We start from the raw sequence: 25,315 nt of genomic DNA, 5'->3' as shown, positions 1-25,315 counted from the left end.
ATACATCGTTTCCTTTCTATCCCTCTGATGTTCAGGCAACTGCTAGGAATAAGTCACATGGCGAATGCACATCTGGGATGGACCTGCCCTAATTACTGCCTTGCAGTAATCCATGCATTGAATAGAGAGTATAAATCAAGGAAGAACTGATCTATGGATTTTTTTTTAATATCTTAAAATATTTCTTTAGGGCTTGTCTTCACTGTAGTGTTATCTCAAGGACTAGCTCAAGTGTTGTTCCTCTCAACACCTGTGCACACACAAAAATCTCTAGTTTGAGTTAAGTGGTCCTTTAACATCAAACTATCTGGACTGTCAGGAGCTGTGGGGTGAAGCTCAAGTGCTTCTGATGCTGCAGCTAGTAATGTAGTGGGGCACAGCTAATCTGTTCTGCTAATTAGCTTTCACTGGACATTTTGCAGCTTGCAATGGAAAGTTTGCAGTGGAACATTTTTCCATTGGAAAAGGCTGATTCATCAACAGCAAAATGTTTTGTGGAAAAGTGTTTATTTGGACAACCTTTAATTTAGGAAAAAACAATGGAACACAGTCTTCTGATAAAGCTGAAGTGTCCCATTTCAACATTTTTAGAATGGAACTTTCAGTTTTCCATTTTTAAATGACTTTTTTGTTTCAATTGTATTTATTTGATATTACCTAAAACACTATCAAATCACATTTTTAAAAAGTTGACAGTGGCATGAAACTTTTTAGATTTTATTCAAACAGAATGTTTCAATCAACACAAAACAAAATGCTTACTGGAATTTTGTTTTTTGGGAATTTCAATTTTTTGGTTTTTTATTTGTTCTGTTTTGGAATGGAGAAAAATGAAATCACAGAATTGCCTGCAAAATGGACAGTCCAGTACCTGTCCAGCTCTACTGCTAATAGAATCACTCAGTGCTGCTAATATAATCATGCTGTGAAGCCTGAGTGCTGTTTTGCAGTCCCGCTCTCACTCTGGCTGGGTAACTTGAGAGGAATAAACTCAAGTGCACATAACTTGAGCTAACTCTGTAGTGAAGTCATACTCATAGTTCATAAAGAGGTTAGTGCTATATTCTGCCAAAGATGAGACCAAGGTTCAGGAGTGACATCTTTGTGGTACCTCAGGCTGGGCAGAAATGAAAACTAGTGATGTGTCCTGAGACTAAGGGTAGTGCAGTGTGTGGTTTTGCATGTTGTCCTCCAGCAGTCTGTGGCCTTGGAAGTGATTGTGTGGCCTGCCAGCCACAAGATGAATGCAATGCAAGGGCCTGAAAAACCACAAAAGTAAAACCAAACAAAAACAGTTGATCAAACTCCTTTGATCCTCGAGAGGCATCTGGGCAAAAAGGTGGCTTTCAGGGAGCAGATGTGCAATGTGATGCATCGTTCTGTACTCAGGCAGCTGCTGTGGCATGGCAAAACTGGAGTCTTGGAAGAAACTGTAGGACCTCACAACCACAAACTGAATGATTGATTAGTGACTAAGAATGTTTCTCTGAATGATGGGTTTGACTTTAAACAGCTGGAAAAGCAGCCCCACTGAAAACATAATTGCATCCTTTAGGAGGACACCCAGCCTGACCAGAAAAGAGTGAATCACAGCCTTCTGAAGACAAGGGGTCCCTCTATTTTTTGGCTTGACATTATGGGAAAATAAATATTAGTGAAAACTGTACCAGATAGTCCACAACTAAAATCCATAAATGATTTTTTGAAAACAAATAGAGAAAAAATTGACCATCCTGGTAATTGCTGCAGCAGTTGAAACTTGCTATGAAATCTAAGATTAAGTTCTGGAAATTAAGATCATACTAGATTACAATTCACAAAGGATCATTTAGTTATAATGAAACAATAAACTAAGGCTTTTGTTCATTTTGTCCCCTCTAATGAAAAACCTAATTGTGGCACAAATAACACATAGTTGAAACACATAGTACATTATTTCTCTAATCATCAACAGGAAAAAAAAACTATTTTTTTAATGATGCCCCAAATTTTGTAAGGTACCATCTGGCTTCAATCAAACTGTTCAGGATGCCTGGACGAATTATACTTTATGAATGTGGGTGATTTTATGGATAGTTGTGTAGAATATGCAGAATTATTAATAGTGTGTAGGACCTCAATTCAGTTATATTTGGGTGCTATAAATTATAATATAGCACTTGAGTCAGCAAAATCTGTAAGCTCTGTGGTTTTGGCCATTGCAGTTCCACAGGATTCCAGTACAGCTCAATTTCCACAAACCCTAATTCTGAGTTAGTCAACAGAATTGCTGCCTTTCCTTGGCTGCAGGATACCACTTCTGGAAACACGTATAGCATGCTTTCCCTCTTCGGCATACATACCATACATGGAGTGGCATGAAGTCCACACTCAGGATATTCTAATGGATTTAACTGAGCCCATACTGAGTGTGGTAAGAGGGCTGAAGTTGATTGACAGCTAATTTTTAAAATACAGACACTTTGTGATGGATTATGTAACTGACTGTGCTGGGCCTAGGAGTAATTGTGTATATTGGAAACTTTGCTAAGATAAGTAACTGTCCCCCCACCCCCTGCCCTCATGTTACAATTCAAGGCTACAGTACCTAAAGTCATATTTTATCCTCAAATATCATTATGCTGGGCAATATGTGAGATTATGCGGCAGGAGACAGAGGCTTTTTCTATCATAAAAAAATAAGTCCTAAGTAAGACTCTTATTTCTGGTGTTCCCTTGCAAAAGTTTGATTAGCTGCCATTTGTTTGATTTACTGTTTCCTTCTTCCTTTGTGCATCACAAACACATTGAAAAATTGCAGCCCCATCTGCACCCTGGAAAACATGCTGTGGACAGCAAGAGACAGACTTATCTATGGTAAGCAGAATTTTTTTCTGTTACCTGCACAGTGAAGACAGGAGCGGGTGAAGCTATGTGAGGATATACAGCTATTCTAGACTTTGTCTATTTTCTCTTTCACCCCCACTTAATTGAAAGATCCAGTATCTTTCCTTAGGTCATTATATAAATCAATTCACCCTTGTTAAATTGATCTTATTTCAGAGAGAGCTGTCTGGAGATATTTGTGTCAGGATTTAGTGACCTCCTCCTACCTGAATCATTTACTCCAAGATGAGGTGTACTCAGCTTCAGCAGACCAGAAGTAATAGCTGAAAAAGTAAAACCTAGGAGAACAAATTCATATGGTATTGACACTGGAAAAGCAAGCAATTAACTAATTATTAGAAGGAGATTTTCCATTTTATTTAGAGCAGACAGAAATAAGCCAGACGGTTAATCATTCTTTATTCATTGTTAAAGGGTGTGCTGAATGTCTGGTATTCAGTCTGGTTTGTGTCTTTCCAATCTTAGCCTTTATTTGTTGTTTTTGTAGGCTACTTTAGCTGCCACAGAGTTAAAGATATGTTACATAATAAGACAAATGCAATAACAACAATTAAACATCTATGTGATGAAAGGCATTTGGAGTTAAGTCCCAAATTTCAAACGTGTGCACTGCTTTTGGGCACCCCTGTTTTTGGCTCTCTCTACATCTATGGCAGCATGTAGAATACATGCACTGTGTTTCTCCTCCCACCCCCAGTACAGGTATAAATAGTGTAGATAGAGAGGCACTGCTTAGGGAAGTAAAGACACACCGAAACCTTAGGGTATATCCCTACACAGCTCTCGTTATGCCCAAGCAATGTCTCCTACTTCTACACTACTAATTTCAGCAGCATATCATCCTGCTGTCTCCTCGCTGCTGGAGTCATTCCCTATGAATGAAAGGGTCCAGGAGCAGGGAAAGGCTCTGACAGTGGAAAGGTGATGTGGAAAGGCTCCCACAATGTGGAGAAGCTCTAGCAGGGGGAGGCAGTGAAGAGGAAGCTTTTCCTTCCTGCCAGAGTCTTTCACTGCCAAGTGTAGCTACACATTGCAGTTGGGATGCAGCATGCTTTTCACTGTGTTATGCAGCTACATGTACCCTACATCAGTGTTTCTCAAATGCAGCCACCGTGGGCTGCATGCAGCCATCAGGGGCTTTTTGTGTGGCCACGACAGCCTTCTGGGCAGTAATGGGGGTGAGGGGACAAAGCATCGGCCCCTGCATCTCCCTCCTTGTTGCTCCTGGAAGCGCCACTCTGCACCACCTCTGGAGAGGAGTTATGATGGGGCTCACTCACTAAGCACGCTGGCACCTCCTGCTGGCCATCTTGGGATTAACTCTGCAGGTCGGTATGCCCACTCCCTGTGGTCCCTCACCTATCATCACTTCTGCTTTCTGACCCATGTCACTTCAGGGACCACAGCATTCTCTTCATGACATGGTCCTCCAGCTGACTCACCATCTGTGCTCCCTCTTTCTGGGGTTTAGCATAGGGGTCCAACTGTCCAGCCATTTCCACAGTGGTGCGTAGGGTGGGGAAGCAGGGCCCACCCACTATTCTGGGTCCCAACCCAGTGACCCTATAGATAGTAGCCTCTTGCTGTGACTCTAACTTCTCACCATGCTGCTGTTTCTCCCTGGACCACTTCTCTGCAGCCCCAGCACCTTCTTCCCCCTTGCCTCAGGGCATGCAACTACCCAGTCCCAGCAGCCAGCCAGGAGCTCCCTCTTACTTCCCTGGCCTCTGCAAGCAGTCTCGCAGCCTACTAGACACAGTCCTCACTTTTTGAGCTCCCAGCATCAACTGACCCTGCTCTGCCCTGCAGCTTCTCTATCTGAGCCTGATGGGCCAAGATTGGTTGCTCCCTGCAACTCTTCCCTGATTGGCTGTGCCTCATGCAGACTCTCTGGGCCGCACAGAGGACTCACTTCCACTGCTCCCTGCTGAGGTTAACCCTTTCTATTCCTGTGTGGGGCAGACACCCCATCACAGGGATATAGAAAGTAAAGTTTAGTTTAGTTTATTAAGATAAAGTTTTGGTCATTGAGGATAACACAATAAATACAAATTTTAAAACAACACATGTCCAAAAATAGATGCCAATATTAAAAACACAAAGAAAGCAAAGTAAAAGAGAGTGACATGATAAAAGAAGAAGGACAATAGATTATATTCTGTCCTTCCCTCTCCTCTTTACTATGGAAAGATGGCCATCCCTGCCAAGTCTAACTAGGTTTCCTGGGGACCAGCCAGTTAGCAACTCCTGTTCCAAATTGATTAAAATGTACGTCTTTGTTCTTACTTAAACTGTGTCCACATAGTGTACTATTACTTATGTAACCGGGTTAGGGGGAGGGGGATTGTAAAATGGGACACCCCCACCCTAAGTTATCTCAGTAGGATGAGAAGCAACCCATCTCTCACCACCCTGGCATTACCCAGAGGAATAGGTGCGGCATGGTTCCCCACCTGTCAGAAGTGGTGAGACATTAGTAACTCCAAAGGACTTCTTTCTCCCCTCTACACTGGCATGACCTTGCCTACTAGGTCCCAGAACACTCTGGGATATAAAGCTTCAATCCAGTCAACCTCCCTCTTGAGGTACATCACAGTTGCTCATGAGACCCTTGGACTGAGCCTGAACACTGGAGATTATGGTGAGGGAGCTTCCAAATCTCCACACTCTCTCATCATAGTACCTCCTTCCCAGTTGCTCCCATTACCTGCATTAGGTTTATTTGTGAGGTTGAGTACTCCCAACCTGTTACTAGTAAGTAAAATACCCCTAACTGGGGTAGTGGCTCGGATGTTGGCAAGTACCAGAGCATGTCAAAGCTCCAGGCCTCACTGAACAATGAATAGATGGAAGCCAAGCCGATTCATATAGATCAATGTGATTGTTAAATGTATAAGAATGTATCTGGTGTTTAATCTTCATGGAAACTAATGGGATGTTACACTTATCTATATCATGTTGTAATGTAATATCAGACGTTTGCATTGTATATATCCCTGTAACTAACTAACCCATCCAATGAGAAAGAAGCCTTCTATAATGCAAAATGAACAGTAGTAATTTTTGCACATTTGAAGGCAAGTGGTCATTTTGTGTGATGATAGAGATCAAAGACTCTAAATGTGCTCCTCTCTCTCCACCAAACAAGGAATGAGCCCACATAGGTGGTGACCCTGTCAGCTTGTTTTCTGTGAGAAGAAGCTATAAGTATGGACTCAGGGAAAGATCTTTCATCTCTGGACTGTTTGAATTCTGACAGGGTAGAATAACTGAACGAGAACACTAAGCTCCCAGAGTTATTCTGGGTAGCCTGGAGAGACTTTTGGGAAACTGCAGATTACTACATCACTGCTAACATTTGGAATTATAGACCTGTACATATATTTTATCTGCTTTAACTTCTAAATAACTCTCATTTCTTTTTCTTAGCTAATAAACCTTTAGTTAGTTTCTATAACATGGCCTGCCAGCATTGTTTTTGGTGAGATCTAGTATACAACTCAACCTGGGTGAGTGGCTGATCGCTTGGGACAAGGAGTAACCTGGAATATTTGTGATTTTTAGTATAAGCAACCATTTATCACATAGTCCAGCTTGCCTAGGTGGCAAGATAGACAGTCTAAGGGGACTTTCTGGGACTCCATTATATGACTATTGTAATAGTCAGGGAGTTCACCTTTGGTACTGGATTGATGAAATCTAAATATAGAACATACCACCAGTTGGGGTGTCTGCTCTGCTTTTGACAGTCTGCTCTGAAGTAAGCCACTCCAGACAGGTCACTAGATGTTATTCCACATTGGATTTAGTGAATGAAGATGACCCACCTCTCAAGAGAGTGAATGCACCAGCTGAGAACTCCCCTTTGTCTGGAAAAGCATGTTTTGCCTTTGTCTGTTTACAGTCTCCAAAACATAATATCAGAGAATATCCATAATTTCACCTACAGTGTTTATACATACATTTCATAATGATATTATTGACTAGTGTGTTGTTAGTTTTCAAACAATACCCCATAAGGCATATTTTGTATAAATATTGTTGTGATAATATGCAAAGTGTGAACATAGGGGCACTGAAGATCACACACATACCTGTGTTAGTAGTACCATGCTCATGCTTTCAGCTGAGCAGAAGAACTACATGAGTTTAGTGCTGATAACAATTAGTGAATACAGTGATAAATATACTGGAAGCAAGGCCAGGCCCTTCTTTACTATAGTAAGGATTCAATCAATGTTAGCTGATGTGGGAATTTTATGTGTGTAAAATTCCCTAGTGTAGACAAAACCATGTACACAACATGTACCAAACATCTTGTAACTGGAAGATAGCTGAGGGATGTAACAATGAACCTATGCCCTATTCATGGGGAAAGGGTAAACAAACACTAAAAAAAATCACTACAGACCCAGAAACACTGTATTTAATACAGACCTGAAATTACTTCTAGGGAATAATATTGTATTTTATATGAACAGTACAGAATGCTAGAAATGGACTCTTAATGTTATACATTCATCAAAAAAGTTCCCACAAAAAGATTGAATAATATGAAACCAGGTCGTGGACAGGATGCTCCTCAGAGTATTTCACCTTATACATTTTTATAGCACCTAACAGACTGGACATCTTTAGGTGCCATTCTAATAGCAATATTTAATAATAATAAATATGAAAAGCTAACTCTTATTCTCTGTTACACTATGCAATCTTATTGAAGTCAATAAAGTTTCATAGAAGTAATTGGGTGCTTTAAATGTAGATATCAAAAATAAGGCAATTTTTAATAAAACGTTATGGAAAAATATGGCTCATTATAACTGAAATGATAGTGAATAGCACTTGGGCATAATCTGCAATATGTAAGTACTAAAAATAGTGTTTTGGTATTACATAAGAGCACAATACTAATTAAAATAGTTACTAATATTAAAGATTATGAGGTCACAGAATCATAGAAATATCAGGCTGGAAGGGACCTCGAGAGGTCTAGACCATTCCCCCATACTGAGGCAGGTCCAGAAGAAATGTTTAATATAGATAGTTGGTTCACTTCACAATTACGGTTTTACAATTTTTAGAACAGATTGAAACAATTTAATAATACAGCTGCCATAAATGTTGTTTTAGAAGAAGAAATAAATATTAGTGGTGTTTCCAGACAACATCTGATAATATACTTGTAACTAAAAGAATAGTGTGTACCTTAATACAACATCTGGCATCTAGGCATATACTTCTTAATACCAAGGCAGTCCTAACTGATTGTACATCCATATTTTCTATACCATATAAACAATCTAGTGACTACAGCCATATGCACTATGATTTTGTCAGCTCTCAGAAACTTATCACTTGCAGGTTTAGTCTGGGGAATATCTTCATGGGAGACTTCCAGGAAGTGATGTTGGTACCCAGTATGTGATATTCCTCCCGTGTAAGTCAATATTAATATCCCATCATAGTGCTGGAGACATGGTGTTATTCAAGATACCATCTTTTAATTGAGCTTTAAAAAAGATCCTGACCACTTCTGATGTTGCAATAGCCTGGCACACTTTTCATAAGAGTAGCAGTGATTAGTCCAGATGTTCTAGCTAAAAATAAATGCCAAATGCTTGTATACTATAGTTTTAGTTGACGATGTCAGTTAATCACTTCTCTACCTGTAATATTTCTGTAATAGTGTCAGTAGAATCTCTGCTGTATTCCTCTCCATAGGAGTCAAAGTCAAGAGAAAAAATGGTTGAAATGATCCTGTTAGTCCATTCAAAGAAACTAGTGATTTTGCAACCTTAGGAGTGAGAACCCTAACCCCTGACACTAACTTGGTCTGATGAATTAAAATATTGTCTTTTCTTTATATACAGTTTTAATTACAGCACAATACCAACAGTCTTCAGATTGGGATTTTTAAGTCTCAAAGATATCTATGAAATGAGTCAAGTCTGAAGAACATTGGTTCAGAGGGTTTAAAGTTTTGAATGCTTAAAATGCAGGTTGATTTTTGAGTGATTTTGCAAAATTGGCATCATGAAGTTCCCACATTGATATCACATTTTCAGTTTCCAAGTAAAGAGATTATTTTGCTGTCAGCCCTGCACAAGAGGCTCTGAAAGGCAAAATATGTTCCTTCTGCCTTTCACATCATCACCAGCATAAAGATTCTGCAAGCCAAATTCTGCCAATAGATACACCCTCATTATCTTCACAGTCTAGCTTCACCTGTGCAGCCCTATTGTCTTCAGAGACATCACATAGGTTTAGTGTAACTGAGGGTATATTCAGAAGACAATGGTGTTGCACAAGTGCTTCTGCAATTTGAGCTTTATTATCAATTCTGATGATGTGTGAACCAGAAAATAACAGAGTTCACTGTCTGAGTTCTGTTGGTTTTTTTGGGTTCCTCACTGTAGTAAGCTAATTCTGGGATCCAGCTTTGCTGTATTCAGTTATCTCGGGAAGGGCAAAGGCAGGAGTAATGCAAAGGTGGATTCAAGCCACAAAGGATCCTGAGTACTATGCTTTCCCTCCAACTCTTTAGAATCCTTTAGAGTGAAAGAAACTATAAAAATGTAAGAAGACCTTAGTTCCTCATGTGCCACAGACACATTGGGGCATCCAGTCCATCCATTATTGTTGGGTGTTTGGTAGATGTGGTGAAGCCAACCCATTCCCAGGTGAAGCCAGCACGTTCAATATCCTTGGTCACTATCTTTTACGAGTTCTTCATTGGCCTTCCTTGTTTTCTCTTTCCTCCCTTGGGTACCCAATTCAATGCTTGCTTGGCATGTCTCCCATCTTCCATACAGCATACCCATCCCAATCACCTGAACCTTCCTTCTATGATGATATTTTCTTGGCCAGCTCCCTTACTCTTACTTTTCTTATTTTGTTTCTACACAAAATGTACATCTTTCTCAGTCATCTGAGATAGGCAGCCTCCAATCTTTAGTTACCCACTTGCATTGGCCAAGCCTCTGCTCTACACAGAAATGTGCTCAATACAATCACATGGTATAGTCTGACCTTTAATTTGGTGTAGAGAGCTCTGGTTGCCCATATGTGGTTCATTCTTCCAAAAGTGATGTTTGCTTTTCCTAATCTTGTATAGATATCTTTATCACAGCCACCTTCAAATAACATTACATTCCTCAGAGAGCAAAACTCGTTTATCTGTTTGATTTCTTTTCCATCCACACGCACCTTTGCATCTGTTGTCCATTTTCCTACCTTCATAATTTTTCTCTGCATTTACTTTCAGTCCAATTTTTGCTGCTTCCTGTTCTATCTCTGATGTAAGGGCAATAATTCCTTTCCATGTTATATTTAGTAAAGCAATGTTATCAGCAAAGAAAAGGTCATGTGACTCGTCTTCGCTAACCCATTTTACACTGTCCACAATACCTTTTGTTGCCTGCTTCATCACCCAGTCTATTGCTAATGCAAAGAGGATTGGTAATAATACATATCCTTTTCTAACTCATCACAATTTCTAATCACTCACCTAGGCCTCTATTCAATTTTACTATGCATCTACTTCCATCATATAAAATCCTTATTATGTTGTCCAGCTTATTTTGTATTAAACAGTTTCTAGAAATATTCCACAGGGTCGCTTTGTGGACACTATCAAACACTTTCATAAAATTGATAAAATTGATTAAGATGAGATTTTGCCAAGCAGTAGATTTTTTGATAATCTCTCAAAGAATAAATATCCATTCACAACATAATCTACATGTACAGAAACCAGCCTATTCTTTTGTAATATATCATCCATTGCCCTCTTCATTCTATTCAGAATAATGGTAGCCATTACTTTTTCTGGTGCTGAAGCAGTACAATAGCTTACCAGTTCATGCACTTAGTAATATCACTTCTTTTTTTTGGCAATGCCACAGTGGTACCATCTTTCCAATCTTTTTTGCCTTCAGAGCTTTCTGATTGTCAGTTGCTGTCCATGTTCCAGGCATAATCCATGCAACTTTCTTCCACTGTCTTCAAAGGCCCTTATTTCCTCTACTGTCTTGAATACTGCATTTTTTCAGTTTGACCACCTTGCTTCCAGCCTGGGCCTGTCAAACACTGCAATGGTTGCTAAATGCAATCTGGAATCTGACCTGTGTTCCTTTGCCCTTGGACTTCTTTATCTCTATGAAACTTTTTGATCGTTGTGATCCTTTTGAGTTTAAGTTGTAATGTGGCCACTAAAATATAATGATCTGAGCCAGCATCTATTCCTCTGTTGTCTCTGACATCTCTGAAAGAAGATGCTCATTTCCTAGATGTAAACTCAGGATCTATCCGGTTGATGATCTCCATGTGAATTTGTGAATCCTTACTGCTGGAAGAGATGCCTCCTCTCCTCTGCTGCTGTGCCCAGGAATCCTTCCCAGTGAGTAGAGTTGTTGTCAATTTGTGTATTGAAGTTGCCTATCATCAACATGATGTCATGGTTAGGTACATCATCCAGAACTTGCTGCACTGGCTCACAGAATGTATCCTTTTCATTGTCACCTGCTGCTTTTGTTGGTGCATATACTTTGATTATTGATTACTTGGCATGTCTTATTTCACAGCCTGGCTGTTCTTGTTCTGTCATTCACTGGGTCCCAAGTCAGCAGGGTCTGCATTGTGATGTTATCCATCATAATTCCTATACCTCTTTCATCTGTTAATCCTCCTGAATACAAGTGTGTTCCTCGACCAGACACAATCTTGTCACTCCCTATGCATGTCATCTCACTGATGTCAAGTATGTTCAGAGGTATTTTTTCATGTCTCATGTAACCTGTGCCAGCTTTCTAATATTACACATGTGCCTACCCTTGTTACAGATTTGGTCACCAGGATTTGGCTCTTGAGATCTCAACTTCCTAATTGTCTTTTGAGCTCCATCTGCACCTACCATCCTCAAGTTGTGGTTTAACTGAACTGTATATGTTGCACGATGTTTTTATCTGAGTGGGTCTCAAACATAATTGCAGCACTGTCCTCTTTTATTTGGTCTTGGGATTGGCCTTGTTACTCACAATGGTAAAGTTGTAAGATATTATCATTATTATTTTGTGATTCAGGCCTTTTTAGATAACTGGGCCATTAAATGGAAAACACATTTTAATACAACCAAATGTAAAATAATAAACCTGAGTGCAATGAACCAAAGGAGAGAGAACAATATGTTTTCCCTGGAATAGTCATGCAATATACTGACTGGGAAAGGGCTTTGCAGGTTACTGTCTAAATATACTTGAAGCCATTAAAGCACTGTAAGACTGCAATAAAATCAGCAAATTGGGTAGTCAGCTACATCATTAGAAATCTTGCAAATCAAAATATTGTTATTCTACATTGTCTAAACTTCATCAAAAGGATTGTGTTCAGTTTTGGTCACCTTGGAAGGAAAATTGTTGCTATTTTACAGGAGAGGATTGAACGTAGGACACCAAGGATGTTTCCAGATTTTAAGAGTGTCTAAGAGAGCTACTAGAAAGGAACTCATCTCAGTGGTGAAAAGATGCCTTTAGAGTGGCAGAACAGAAATAAAGTAATCACAATGTATGAACACGTTGGCTGTTGTAGAAAAACAGATGATTATGGTTCTAAAGACACATTCTAAATGTTAGGAATCGATAGTAATAGTAAGCAATAGTCTTGAACATCCTCTCATTTACACCAGTATAAATAGAGTATCTCTATTGAAGTCTCTGGAGTTACAAGTTTGATATAAAATAATTCAGAATAAAGCTCAACTGAGTTACACTTGTGTAAAACTGTCAAAAGAAGCGTTGGAGCCTATACATGCAGGCAGAACTGGATAAAACAGCTACTAGAACAACTCATATGATAACTATATATCTACATGAAAAGAAAATTTAAAGGGGCATAATAAACCTGAAAAGTAACGTGGAGAAACATGTAAAGGAAACAGGTGTTTAGTACTACATGGGCTTTCTTTTTCTAGCAGTTTGTTCCACTATTTGCTGTCTCATCATCCATTATTCATTGATGTAAGTTCATTACAATATTACAAATGAGACTATTATCATAGTCATATGTCCTTAATGTAATTTAAGACATTAAAAAAACACAGCCTCTAACTAGGTATAATAGGCCCATATTCATTCACCACTCCATGAGGTACCTTATACAATAATCAGGCAGTGTGTCAACAACAATTCAGAGCTTTATCTTTCACAATCCTTTTGCTAGTACTCATCCTACTTACCCCAATGTAGTGGTTACATGAATAAAATCTTCTTGTGTAATTCTTAGTGATGGGTTAATCTCAGAAAGTTTCAGACACCACTTACAAGACCCTACCTTATATACTGATAGCAATAAGGTTATTTCTGATTTATTTCTGGAGTGAGAGATGAATCACACTGCAGAGTTCAGTTATGTTTTAGCTAAATATCCAGAATGTGCATGTTGGTCTGCACAACTGGCTAAAATATTTCACAGGAACAAGTTTCAGGGCTAGATTTCTACTGCTTCTTCCTCCTAGTTGGGTTGGAGATGGAGATGAATTTGAATCAAAACATGAGATCTGCATGCACCTGAATTCTGGGAAAGTTCAATTTTTTATCCGAATTTTGCAATGTGCCTCAATCTCCCTGATGGTTTAAACCTCAAATCCAAACACCTCTGAGCGTGGGGAAAGTTCAGATATAGATCTACACTTTGCAACTTGAGACCACTTCTTGTGAAAGCCACTCTCTGTCAAGAATAACTTTTCATGCAGTATTTTGATTCTGTGATTCCAGCAGGAATATCAAATGTGAAATAATACATGGAGAAATAAATAATAAAGAATAGTAATAATAATAATAATAATGAAAAATTTGAACCTCAAAAAAGATGTTTGTTTTGGGAGGGTAGGTGGAGTGGGAAGGAACAAGGAGAGAGGGTTTTATTTGGGGACAGGTTGTGCAAATTTTATTTTAACTCAAGCAGTTCACCTATCCCTTTTACCTGCCTTTGTTCTTTCCTCATCCAGCAGCATAGTATACATACAGCCCTATAGAACTTTCTTTGAAAGCCTGTATGCAGGTTTCGAGTGTGAACAGGAATACAAATGACTAGATTTACAAAAAAAAAAAGAACCTATGTTCTGGGAAGTACAGATTTAGGTCCAATTCAACTCTTACTTGTAATGGTGTCAATCATGAGTAACTCTACTGAACACAACAGAGATTTTTTGGGGGGGAAACTTCATTAAGGCAGAGTTAAGGTTTTCCATCAATAGCTTGTACCCTTCCAGAACATCAAGTTCAGAAAAATTCAGACTTCAAAAAACTAGAACATATGGAGTTAAGATATACACCCATGTAACCTTAACTCTGACCTCTTTGAGTAATGCCCCAAAACACCCTTACCATACACACTTTAACTCTACCTTTTCATTGTAAAGGAAAGGAGATACCTGCACCTGTACCTGCCCTAACTCAAATTCTCCTGACAGGATAACACAGCTGTGAAAAGTAACAACCACTTCACACTTAACCTTTTTTACTTCCCCCTACATCCACTTTCCAGTGTCCTTCCCCTTCTCCCACACCACCCTCATTTATCCCTCTTCCAATAATTCCTTCTCCTCTCCATGCAAACCCAAACCGCTTACCCCTATTTCCCCATCTCTTCCACACTTGGAAATACCCCTCCCTTACAGCAAGCATTTGGATGTCTATTTTCGTTTTAAAAACAACTTTGATTACATCCCTCCACCCTTGAGCTATTCAGCTAGTGTGAAAATCTGAAGGCTAAAAATCCTTTATCTCCTCTATCTATTCATGCTCAGTGTAATCTGTTAGGCATGTGAGCCTCGAATGCTTGGTGCATGCCTAGCTGGAGACTCAAACTCTTATTCAAATGTTTTAATTTGATTTCTCCCAAAGAACTGTTGGTTGCCATGCACTGAGTTGGGCATTGTAGACTCCAGTTTGATGGTTTGATTTCTATCTGTGCTCAAAAAAGCATTGCCAGAATAGCTCAACTTTAATTTGAGAAAGCTTTCCCCCCCAGGGGGCAGTATCTCAGGAAGTTGTTGGCCAAGAGGCCCCAAAGTTGGATCACGTATCCTGTTCTGAACCCTCATGAGGCACACCAGATTTCAAGGCAATTGAAGTAACTGTACAGATTTTATAAAACTTAGAATAGTCAGGTTTTAAACAGAAAGGTCTTCTTAACCTTAATTATAACTAGTACTCTGCTCTAATAAATTAGGAAAAGCTGGGATGAGATGGGACACAGCCCCTAGCAGTCTGTAAAGTATCTGTAGACTGTCAACTGAAGCACCCAGACAATTATCAGGGCACAGCAAGTAGCCAAATATTTAACCCTTAATCAGCCTACTTGCAGACAGCTGCCTCTTTTGAAAATGTCAAGCTGTTCCCGGCTGCTGAAAGGAAGATAGAGTTAAACTACCAGAAGTGCCACTTCCCTAATGAAAGTGATGGTCCAGACATGAGTTCATCCAAAACATTGCAGTAAGCAACAGGGGAGGCTACTTGTTCCCTCAGACCAAATTACATCATTTTAACTAACAGATTTACTCCAGATATACATCAGTGTTCTCAGACTCTGTCTGCATGTCTTCAGTTAATCCAGAATAAGGAAATTCCAAGGTACCCCCAAATGAGGGAGACACAGGGCCTTCACCTAACTAAAATATAAACCCTTTGTCCACTCAACATAGGAAATTTAAGAGACTGGAAACGAATTCAACCCTGTGGTAAACTGATGTTACTCTTAGTTAAGGTAATAGGCATATTGTGCTCACTTGGAGCTGAATTTGGCCCAGAGAAATAAAATAGTCTGGGAAAATATGTGAACTTTAAACCCTCTCTTATAAGTATAGTGTTCAGGAGAGGATTTTAAAATTGGTAAATCTGATTAGGTACAAATTGTTGTAATATTTGGGGTCTAGTAGGCCCACTCCAAATGTGAATCTAACTGTGGGAAAATGAATACTAGTTTATAAATTGTTCCAATCACCTAAGCAATAAATGTTGATGGGAAAAGGTCCAAAAGGGAGACAAAAAGACTGAATTTGTACAATAGTTAGGTTGCACTTTTTGTTTGGACTGGGAGTTCAGTAGATATGGTAACATTTATTTGAGGAAAAATAAAGGAGAAATATTTGTTCTAAAAGTCAAGCTGTCACCAGTTGTTTTTTTAAGGAGCAATATTTGATGTGCGTGGATTCTTGGTTAACCAGGCTTACTGTCTCAGCAGAACTACTAAGGAAGTAATATTGGGCTTAGGAGTTATGTTATTGTTTGCCCATAAAGCAAACAATACAGTGTTTGGTAAAAGGGTGGTGCAATAATTGGTTATCTTGCCATTTTTGACCAAGACAATTGTAAGAAGACTTTGGGTTTGACATCTGAATTAAATCTACATTGAAAATGTTCTTGGTGCACATTGCACAGTTAACACAGCAATGCAAAACAAAGTGCTGTAACAATAACAGTCAGCCTGATAAATCAGTAATGAAGCCCTCACTTTATTTCTGTGAATGACTTATTTGATTTAGTGGATTATTAAACTAAACACTGGTTTGGATATTATATTGTAAACAAACAGATTATAGATTAAATCCTCGTGCTTATGATTTGAATACCATGAGAGCAATAATATGCAGAATTCTATTTGTGCATGAATTTATATGAACATGATTAAACTTCCAAGCAGTAGTAGTATGTTGCCAATTTGTGTTTTTCATTAAGTGCACACTATCTGGTATTACTGAAGTCTAAACTCAGAAAACACTAGCCTTTTGAGAGACCAGCTTCATGTACTGAAGCATAAATGACATCCCATAAATAGCTATTGTTCAGGGAAGACTGCTGAGATTCTGAATGCATTTCATTTATGACATCTCTTAAAATAAAGTTGAAGACTTATGTAAACAGAGTAAACAGATAGCTTCAGAAGTGCCAGTGTTCAAAGTGCTTAGAAAAGAGAAGGAGAAGTCATCAGAAATAAGACTTTGCATTAAAAATAATAAATATATTTGAAATAAATTCATCAGTATGGCTATATTTAGATGTACATATGTCTGTTTGTGGCAGGGAGAGCTTGTTTTTGTGACTAGGGCACTGAACTATAAATCAGGAAATGTTGGGTCTATTCCTGCCTCTGCCATATACTTCCTATCTGACCCGAGCCAGTTACTTAACCACTCTGTGCCTTAGTTTCCGTATCTGTAAAATGAGGATAATAGTTACCTACAGGATCTCAAAAGAGTTTGAGTGGCTTTAATGTATCATGAAATCTCTGTGTTTGTAAACCTTTGTGATGAAAGGCATTATTTAAGTGGAAGATATTATTAATATGGGAACTTAACTGCAATCCATTAGAGGAATACTGCTGGGTACAAGCTAAATTCTACTCTAAATTAAAACCCCTTGTAGCCCATAAAGCTATTCTGCTAATCTGCTGCATAATGTGTTTTCTTTATTGGTTTGATTGATTATATTGTTATTTTCTTGGGTTTTGTTTATGATGAATTCCAGTATATGTTATTCATAATAGTTGGCTGTAATGCAAGGAACCTACAGGCCTGTATCCTGTATGATTAGCTAGAGCAAGTTAGCATAAGTGTTTGTAACCTTTGGCACAGGTAAATGGTCTGCCGGTTACCCCTTGTGACTTTCGGGAACTGAATGGGGAACCAAACAAAGACCTGAATGTGTTTATGATAAGTCTGGAACAGACTAGTAACCGCAGGGCATATGGCAGAACATGGAAGTCATGATTTAGGCCAAAGGTAACTGTTTTGGGGATGAGATAATCAATATTAATATTATGAATATATGTCATAATATGTTAGCCTATAAAGTAATGCACCTGAAGATTTATCTGCGTGAGGAAATAAGATTTGGGCATGGTAGATTGAGTCCTGATTAAGGCAGTGCCAGGACCCTATAAGAGGGGAAACAACCAAGCAGGGTGGTTGCTCTTTCCTATCTTCAATCAAGCTATCAGCTCAACTTTGTAATATAGCTTAGCTACTCAACACTCGAACTTGATCTCTACCAATCTGGGGAGCCTGGACCATCAAATTCATGTGGCATGCCGGAGACGAGGCTGGTCCTCTGTCTTCCACTGCCAGGTCTTCAGGGAAGGGTATGAGTATGCCAATTTAAATAGTCTTTTAGAATAGAGATGTTACCACCAGGGACCATAGAATTGTATTACTTCTTTGTGACTCTGTGTTTTATATCTTTGATTATTCTTTCATTCATTTTGATAAAGATCTTAACATTTTGGTATTGTCATCAGTATAAGTATCCTTGCCACACAACAAGAGGGTCCACTCACAATGCTGAGTTCTCTGAGTTTTCTAACCCTATAGCCTGAATTGGGACAAGAACCTAAATATCTTCTGGTCAGATCATTTGCGAATCATAATAAACTAGCTCATAAATTCAAGTCAGCACCATTTATCTAACTGGTGTAACTGAGGCCAGTATTTTGCCCTAAACTACTTTAATGAGAACCACAGAAATGAAATGCAAGCCTTAAAGTAATCAAGTTATTTTATATCAGTGAAGAAAACAGACACTATTTTGAAGCAATCCTACCCTATTATGGCCTTGGAGGTCTGTTGTCAATTTTCTTCCTATGAGTTATTCTTCTAGAAATAAAAGTGTCAGGAAAGGAATACATTATAAGCCATGTATAAAAGTAAAAGAGAATTGGAGAAAAACAGCAGTGCACATGGGAACTAGTCTCTGCAACTCAGATAAAACTGCTCAGTCTGGTGTTGATCTGTCAGAGTGAATAGCAAGTGATCTAGAGTTATAAACACACCTGGTGATGAACCTTAGCTGGTTTGTATTGCTTCCTGGAAATGTTTGGCATCAAAGGTAATTAAACAAAGTCTAGCTCTGCTGTTATTACAATTTCTCCTGAAGATATGATAACAGCCTTTCTTCTATCATACCAGGAAACACAAGGCCAAATTCTCTCCTCACTTACACATGTAAAGGTACTGAACTGAGCAAAACTTGACTCAGTTACTAAAGCCTTCTGCTCAGTGCCCAGCCTGAGTAGCCAGATAGGGTGCTGGGCAAATGGAAGGAAGGGAACAACAGTGGAATGAATCCTTCCCCTCCCTGACAAACTTGGAGTAGGCTCAAAAGCCCCTGTTGCAGCCTCCCCTTTGAGGGTGACAGTGAGAGAATCTATACAATGGTGAATTCTCTGATCCTGCCCCTCCCCTAAGGCACCCATGCCACAACTTCCCATCTCCCACATGTTGAAAATACACAGAGTCCCCTGAAGAGCTGATCTTTGCACTACTCTACAAACCCCCTGAACAGCAATATTTAATCTGATCTCTACAACTCTTGCACAGTGAAACTGTATTGGCTCTGCTGCCTGTGAAGCCTCTTAGCCTGTGACAACCACTTGAAATTTTACAACCCCTCTTAGAGCAGTGGTGGGCAACTTCCCGTAGCTCCCATTGACCGGGAACGGCAAACTGCAACCACTGGGAGCTGTGGGCGGCAGTGCAAATGTAAAGAAACTGATTATCCTGAAAGGCCGCATGCGGCCCACAGGCCACAGATTGCCCACCATTGCTGTAGAGACTGGGCCGGATTTTGTCCATAATTAGATGGCTCTCCATCCTATTCCTCATATGTTACAGAGAAGCAAAAAAATGATGACTGATTAACTAATCTGCCATTTCCTATCTGGTATTTATCCTTACCCTTTCTTCAGTAGGCCAATTTTCCCTTTTCTCACTCTCTATTGTGAATATATTTGAAAAACACTTCCTTCTTAATTTCAGCATTATATTTAATTCAGAATTTAGCATTTCATTTTTTTCCTCTGGTTATCCTTTTAACTTCTGTCTGCCAATTCTCCTCTTTACCACACCGTGCGTGTGTATATATATATATATATAAAAGCTTTCTGCTTGCTGCTTAAATTGCATTTTACAACACCTTATTTAATCATGTTGGCCTCTGCTGACCTTTTCTCTGTTTAAATTTAACAGGTATGGATTTCAACTGCAGTCTCTCCAACTATTTCTTAAATATTTACCACTTATGTTCAGTACTTTTGCCATACATTATAGAATTTCTATCAAAATCACCCAAGGCATTTCACATTCCTCCCTATCAGCTTTTCTAAACTAAAAATGGAGTAGATGATCTGGATCAATATGAGGTATAAGGTAAGTAGGCACTCTTGTGAAATCTACATAGGGAGTCAGTCAGAAAATTTAAATGCATTATTTGCTATTTGACCATGAGGGGGCACATTTCTGCCTATTGGAGAGTCCATGGTTCACATGCCAAATAATTGGTAGTTGTGTACTCTATACCATTCGATTCTTTGTGGTGTGTCCTTGCATAGTAATCTATATGAGATGCTAATACAAATCATTTGAACATTCATAAATTATCTTCATAGTTTTATACATGATCATATGAAATATTACCCTAACATGATAAATTCTCTCCCCTGAATGTAATATAGGAAACAAAAATGCAAATTAGAGTAGTTAACAATTCCTTTATTTCCATTTTACCAAAAATAATCTCTCCATATTTTGAAGTACCCTTCCCAGCACCCACAGAAACAACTGTGTCCAAAATATTTGTCTTCTGTGTACAGGAAATTGCCACTTTGTTAACTTAGGCTGCAGTCCTGCAATTGGATCTAAGTGGCCAGAGCCTTGCATCTGTATGGATCCCCAGAGACTTTAATAAAGTAATGTAGATATAAACACAGAATATTCTTTAAAATTAATTTCACAGCACAAAGTGTCACTATTTTTTAATTGAAATTCTTCTTCTTCTAGTAAGCTAAAAGAAATAATTTACCAATGGAAAGAAAGAAAGAAAGAAAGAAAGAAAGAAAGAAAGAAAGAAAGAAAGAAAGAAAGAAAGAAAGAAAGAAAGAAAGAACACCTACTTAATCTGTCTCAGTAAAAATACAGTTTCAGCATGTATCTGGCCAAAGGAAATATAATGAATCTGTAACTATAAAACAAAATAACTAATTCAGCACAATGTCTGAACATAATTTAGCAATTTCTAGAAGAGGTTGTAAAATTTCATGTGGTTGTCATAAGTATCCAACACAGTAATGTTACAAAGTGCTTGAACCTATATGTTTGGGGAAGAAACTGATACAGCAGGAGTCTGAAAAATGAAAACAAACAAGATCAATTACTGTAAATTTCAGTAGCACACAGAAAAAGAGATGCTTGAGAAGACGATTAGGATTTTGCAAATAAAATATTAGAATACTGTGTATCAAGAGAAAGATTTCCCACAGACATCTTTGAAATGCAAAGGCAATAAACTCCCAGTGGTGCTCTATATTCACTGTGACTTAATGATACCTATCAATTGAGGTTGATAAGCCTAAACTGGAGCTTTTTCATAGAAAAATGCAGTTAATGAAATAGAAATCAGAAATGAAAACTATATTGGATCTATCTATCCAAGTTAAATTAATTACTCCAGAGAGAAAAGTCCAGTCTCAGAAATATTGTGTAGTGTCAGCAAAAATAAGTAAATATATTCATAATGTTATAACTTAATATATATGCACCAAATGACAAAAATCAATATATCACACTTGTCTACAGAACTTAAATTGCTAAACTTTGGAATCCTGGTTTGAAGGGCTTTGGGGAATTTCTGGCAGTGGTGCTGCTGTGCACATTAGGGCCTCTTTGTAAAACCACTCCTCAGGTAGGTGAGCACTTATTCACACAGAGTTTCACTGGAGTCAATGGGACTACTTGCATGAGTAAGCACTTCCAAACTTGAAGAAGGGTTTCACAATCCACTGTCCCCTCTTTAGTGCTCTTTCCTGAGTAGGCACTTGGAAAGTCTCGCTTCTCTTTATAAAGTTGAAAGAGAAAAATGGCTCTTTCTTTAGCATTGAGAATGCATTAAAAAGGGGGAGATAGCCCAACCCTGAAGTTAAATGCATTCATCACCAGAAACAAGAAGAAGGAGGGAGGGGAAAAGATGGAAAGCAACAGGAGCATTAATATCTAGGACATGAAAATGGGTAAAAGAAGAGATGGAGAAGGAGGCAGGATAGCATGGAAATGGAGAACAAAAGAAAGAGTACGGCAAAGTAAAAAGAAATAGGGAAAGAATAAAAAGAGGCTGCTTGAACTTGTTCCGTGGACAGAAAGGAGAAAGTCTTACTAATATTTTTATTTCTCATTCGCACCAGATGGCTGAAAAATTATTCAGAGTAAAGACTTTTCTTCTTGCAGGCTGAAACATTTCTGTGTCAGCTTCCCAAGATACAAACATGTTGTCAAATGGCCCCCTCCAAACTTGATTACACTAATAAAAAAAGATTTTCACTGTGAGAAAATGGGTCTTTTTCGAGGGCTGTTTACAATATACAACACCCAAGGAGTAAATGAAGCAAACTGTGTGTTTGTCAGTGGCCTCAAGTGTTTATGATTCTCACAGATATGAATGATTATTGCAGAACTTCCAAACAAGTCTCTTCCCTCCCCCTCACCATTTTGTTCAATCAGGAAAACAGTTTTCCTTATGGCCTGGGGCACAATCCCCATAAGTCTGGATTACATATCCTGCTAGCTGATAAAAGAAGTGGTGGCATCTCCTAGATTTTACTGGCACTTTGGCTGCGCACACAACACAGCTATTTATCTCATCAAATACCCATCTCTGTCTTTGTGGCACAGTACTATGTCTGACAGAACATTAACAGGAAGTGAAGCAGAGCTGGTTTTCGCCAAGGGCAGTGTATGCCAGAAGGGCTACAGTGGCAGAGAATGCATCAGATGAATGCATTTAGAAATGCTCCCCCAGCACAGCAAGATTTCTAATCTGGTGATCCATTGTTGGTAGGAATATTAAAGAAACCACCCCCAAGAAGGTGCTAAGGGTCAAACTGGTAAGGACACTTCTGTGGGCACATAATGAGGGAACCTCCCTTGTCCAGTCTGTTCAAGAACCTGTCACAACTGTAGTGCTTAGGCTCACTGGTATACCCCTAGGTGGAGTGAAGAAGAGGAAGAGGTGTGATCATGGCTTGTGCTCCACCTCAGCAGCCCAGAGAGTGGATGGCTGCACTCTAGACAGCAGATTGCACCCTAATGATGGTACAACTATGCAAACACTGAGTTTCTCAAGGAGTCAAGTATCAGGGGATAGCCGTGTTTGTCTTTATCCACAAAAACAACAGGGAGTCCGGTGGTACCTTAAAGACTAATAGATTTATTTGGGCATAAGTTTCTCAAGGAAGTATTGCACATGATACTGAGCTCATTTACAAGCCTATGGGTAGTTAACTTCCACACTGCCCCTACTCAGGCCACAGTTTGAATGGGCAATGTGGTCTGGTGTCATTCCTTTGGATATGCCTGATGGGACAATAATGACAAGTAGGGTCAGAGGTGTGCTTTAATGGCAAATTTTAGATCCAAATTTAGATATTGAACTTCCAAAAGTGGAAGTGTCTTCAACTGAGGGTTTGAATGGGCCCATTGTAGACTTAAGGGATAGCTATTAAATTTCAGTCCAGTTCTAGGTGTAGGTTCTGAATCCCTTAGTGTTTGGGTGAGTAAAAATATTTGGTAGGACATCTTGTAGTCAGAGGGCAACTACTGAAGAAGCCAGGATGTCAGGCAAAAGTTCACAATATAAATAAATACATTAATTAAATTAAATAAAAATGCAGAAAAGTTGGTTGATGTTTAAGGTGTTAGCTTTGATATATATATATGACTAAGGATCTATTTTTCTGAGAAACTGCCTCCATGTTAAACTCCATTCTCCATGTTAAACCATTATACCACCACAGCTGAGAAGAAGTCCTGCTGATACACATGAGAGGAGGTGGGTAGCCAACCATTTTCTATGAGTGTTCTATCCTGTGGAATTTGCTTGCCAACTTGCTGCAAAAAAGCCTTAATCTGATGACTTTCAGGGCATGCTTCAAAGCTCATCCATTTTATCCTGAACATTCAGAAATGGGGAAATTGTAAGGATGCTTTGGTGGGAAGGAGGATATGAGCATTTGAATTGCTTGGTTGGCTGATAGTAGGTTATATTGAAATGTACAGCTACATTACATTATGTTTGGATATTAAGTTGGCTGCAATTTTAAATTGTCAGTAGCACCCAGAACACATGAATAGATGTCCTTTGTTTAGTGTCAGTATACCTAAATAAATAAGTATAATCATTTCCTCTGCAGTGTTTGCACAGCACATTATTCTGAAGTATTTAATACAGCATACCAAATGCTGGACTACAACTTTTCTGATTTTCCTTAAAAAGCTGTAAAGTTCTAGTAAAGAGAAAGTTTTGCAAGCTTACTAAAATGCATTCATGTAACTACAGAATTATTTCTATGGTCAGAAAATACCTTTTTAGCAAATGCAGTTTGAATTAAAGCATCCATCAAATAATTCCATTAAAATAATGAGCTGATTTAATCAATTGATTCGCTAACTAAGCAAACATCTTACCCATACCGCTATCCACTGAAATGCATTTATTTAAATATTTGATAAGTGTTTAACTTGGTTCATTATGTGCTTTAGCAACATTGTATAATGTGCATAACTCTGCTAAAATATAACCTTGGGGCACTGTATACTATATTAAAATTTCAATGCCCCTTAAGCAGAGAGAAGCATGAGATGATCTAGGTCTTGTGCAACTCTGTTTCAAATTGTAAGCTTAAGGATAATTAATGAGGGACTTAGAGATATATACTGGGGAATAAACAAATAGTCATTGTGTAAATGAAAAAGCCCGTGTGGTAAGTCCTACCTTAGGTTTCGCCCTTTGGTGTTCCCAAAGTATAATTAAATAATCTAAGTTGAATTATCTTGTAAGGTATTGCCAGAGATTTTTCTGTTCAGAACAAAGTAATTTAAAAACAAATGTACAAAAAAATTTCCCAGATCTCCAGGTATGTTTTCCAGAGAACATATATATTTGATGTTAATTGTTGCATATTTTTTACATTTTTCTAAGTGTTTTACTTTAAGCGTTCACCAAAGACCAATGTTTCTCCAAAGGAAAAGAAAGACAGAGTCTGAAGTGGTTTGAAAACTGATAGCCTAACTAAATGTTACCTGCCACTGCTCCCCAAGCTACTTAGCTGGTCAAGGGATCAAACATTGAGGCAAATACTGCTCCTGTTTCACCTCCCTCTGAGTAATGTTTTACAGAACCAGTGTAATTGTGATGCTTTACGTGTAACTGAAGATAGTTGGCTTGCTACAAGAATAGAGAAAAAAGGAGAAATCAGAGGGTCAGAAACAGCAGCTTTTCACTGATATTTTACAACCTTCAATTATCAAAATCTACAGTAGTGATTCACAGCAAGGGAGAAAAGGGTCAATTCTAATTCAGACTGCTGTCTCAATTTAATTGCTCTTGAT

This window comes from Dermochelys coriacea, chromosome 5, assembly GCF_009764565.3.
Source record: "Dermochelys coriacea isolate rDerCor1 chromosome 5, rDerCor1.pri.v4, whole genome shotgun sequence".
Taxonomy (NCBI): Eukaryota; Metazoa; Chordata; order Testudines; family Dermochelyidae; genus Dermochelys; species Dermochelys coriacea.
The sequence above is the reverse complement of the archived record's forward strand: the minus strand, read 5'-3'. Positions refer to the sequence as shown.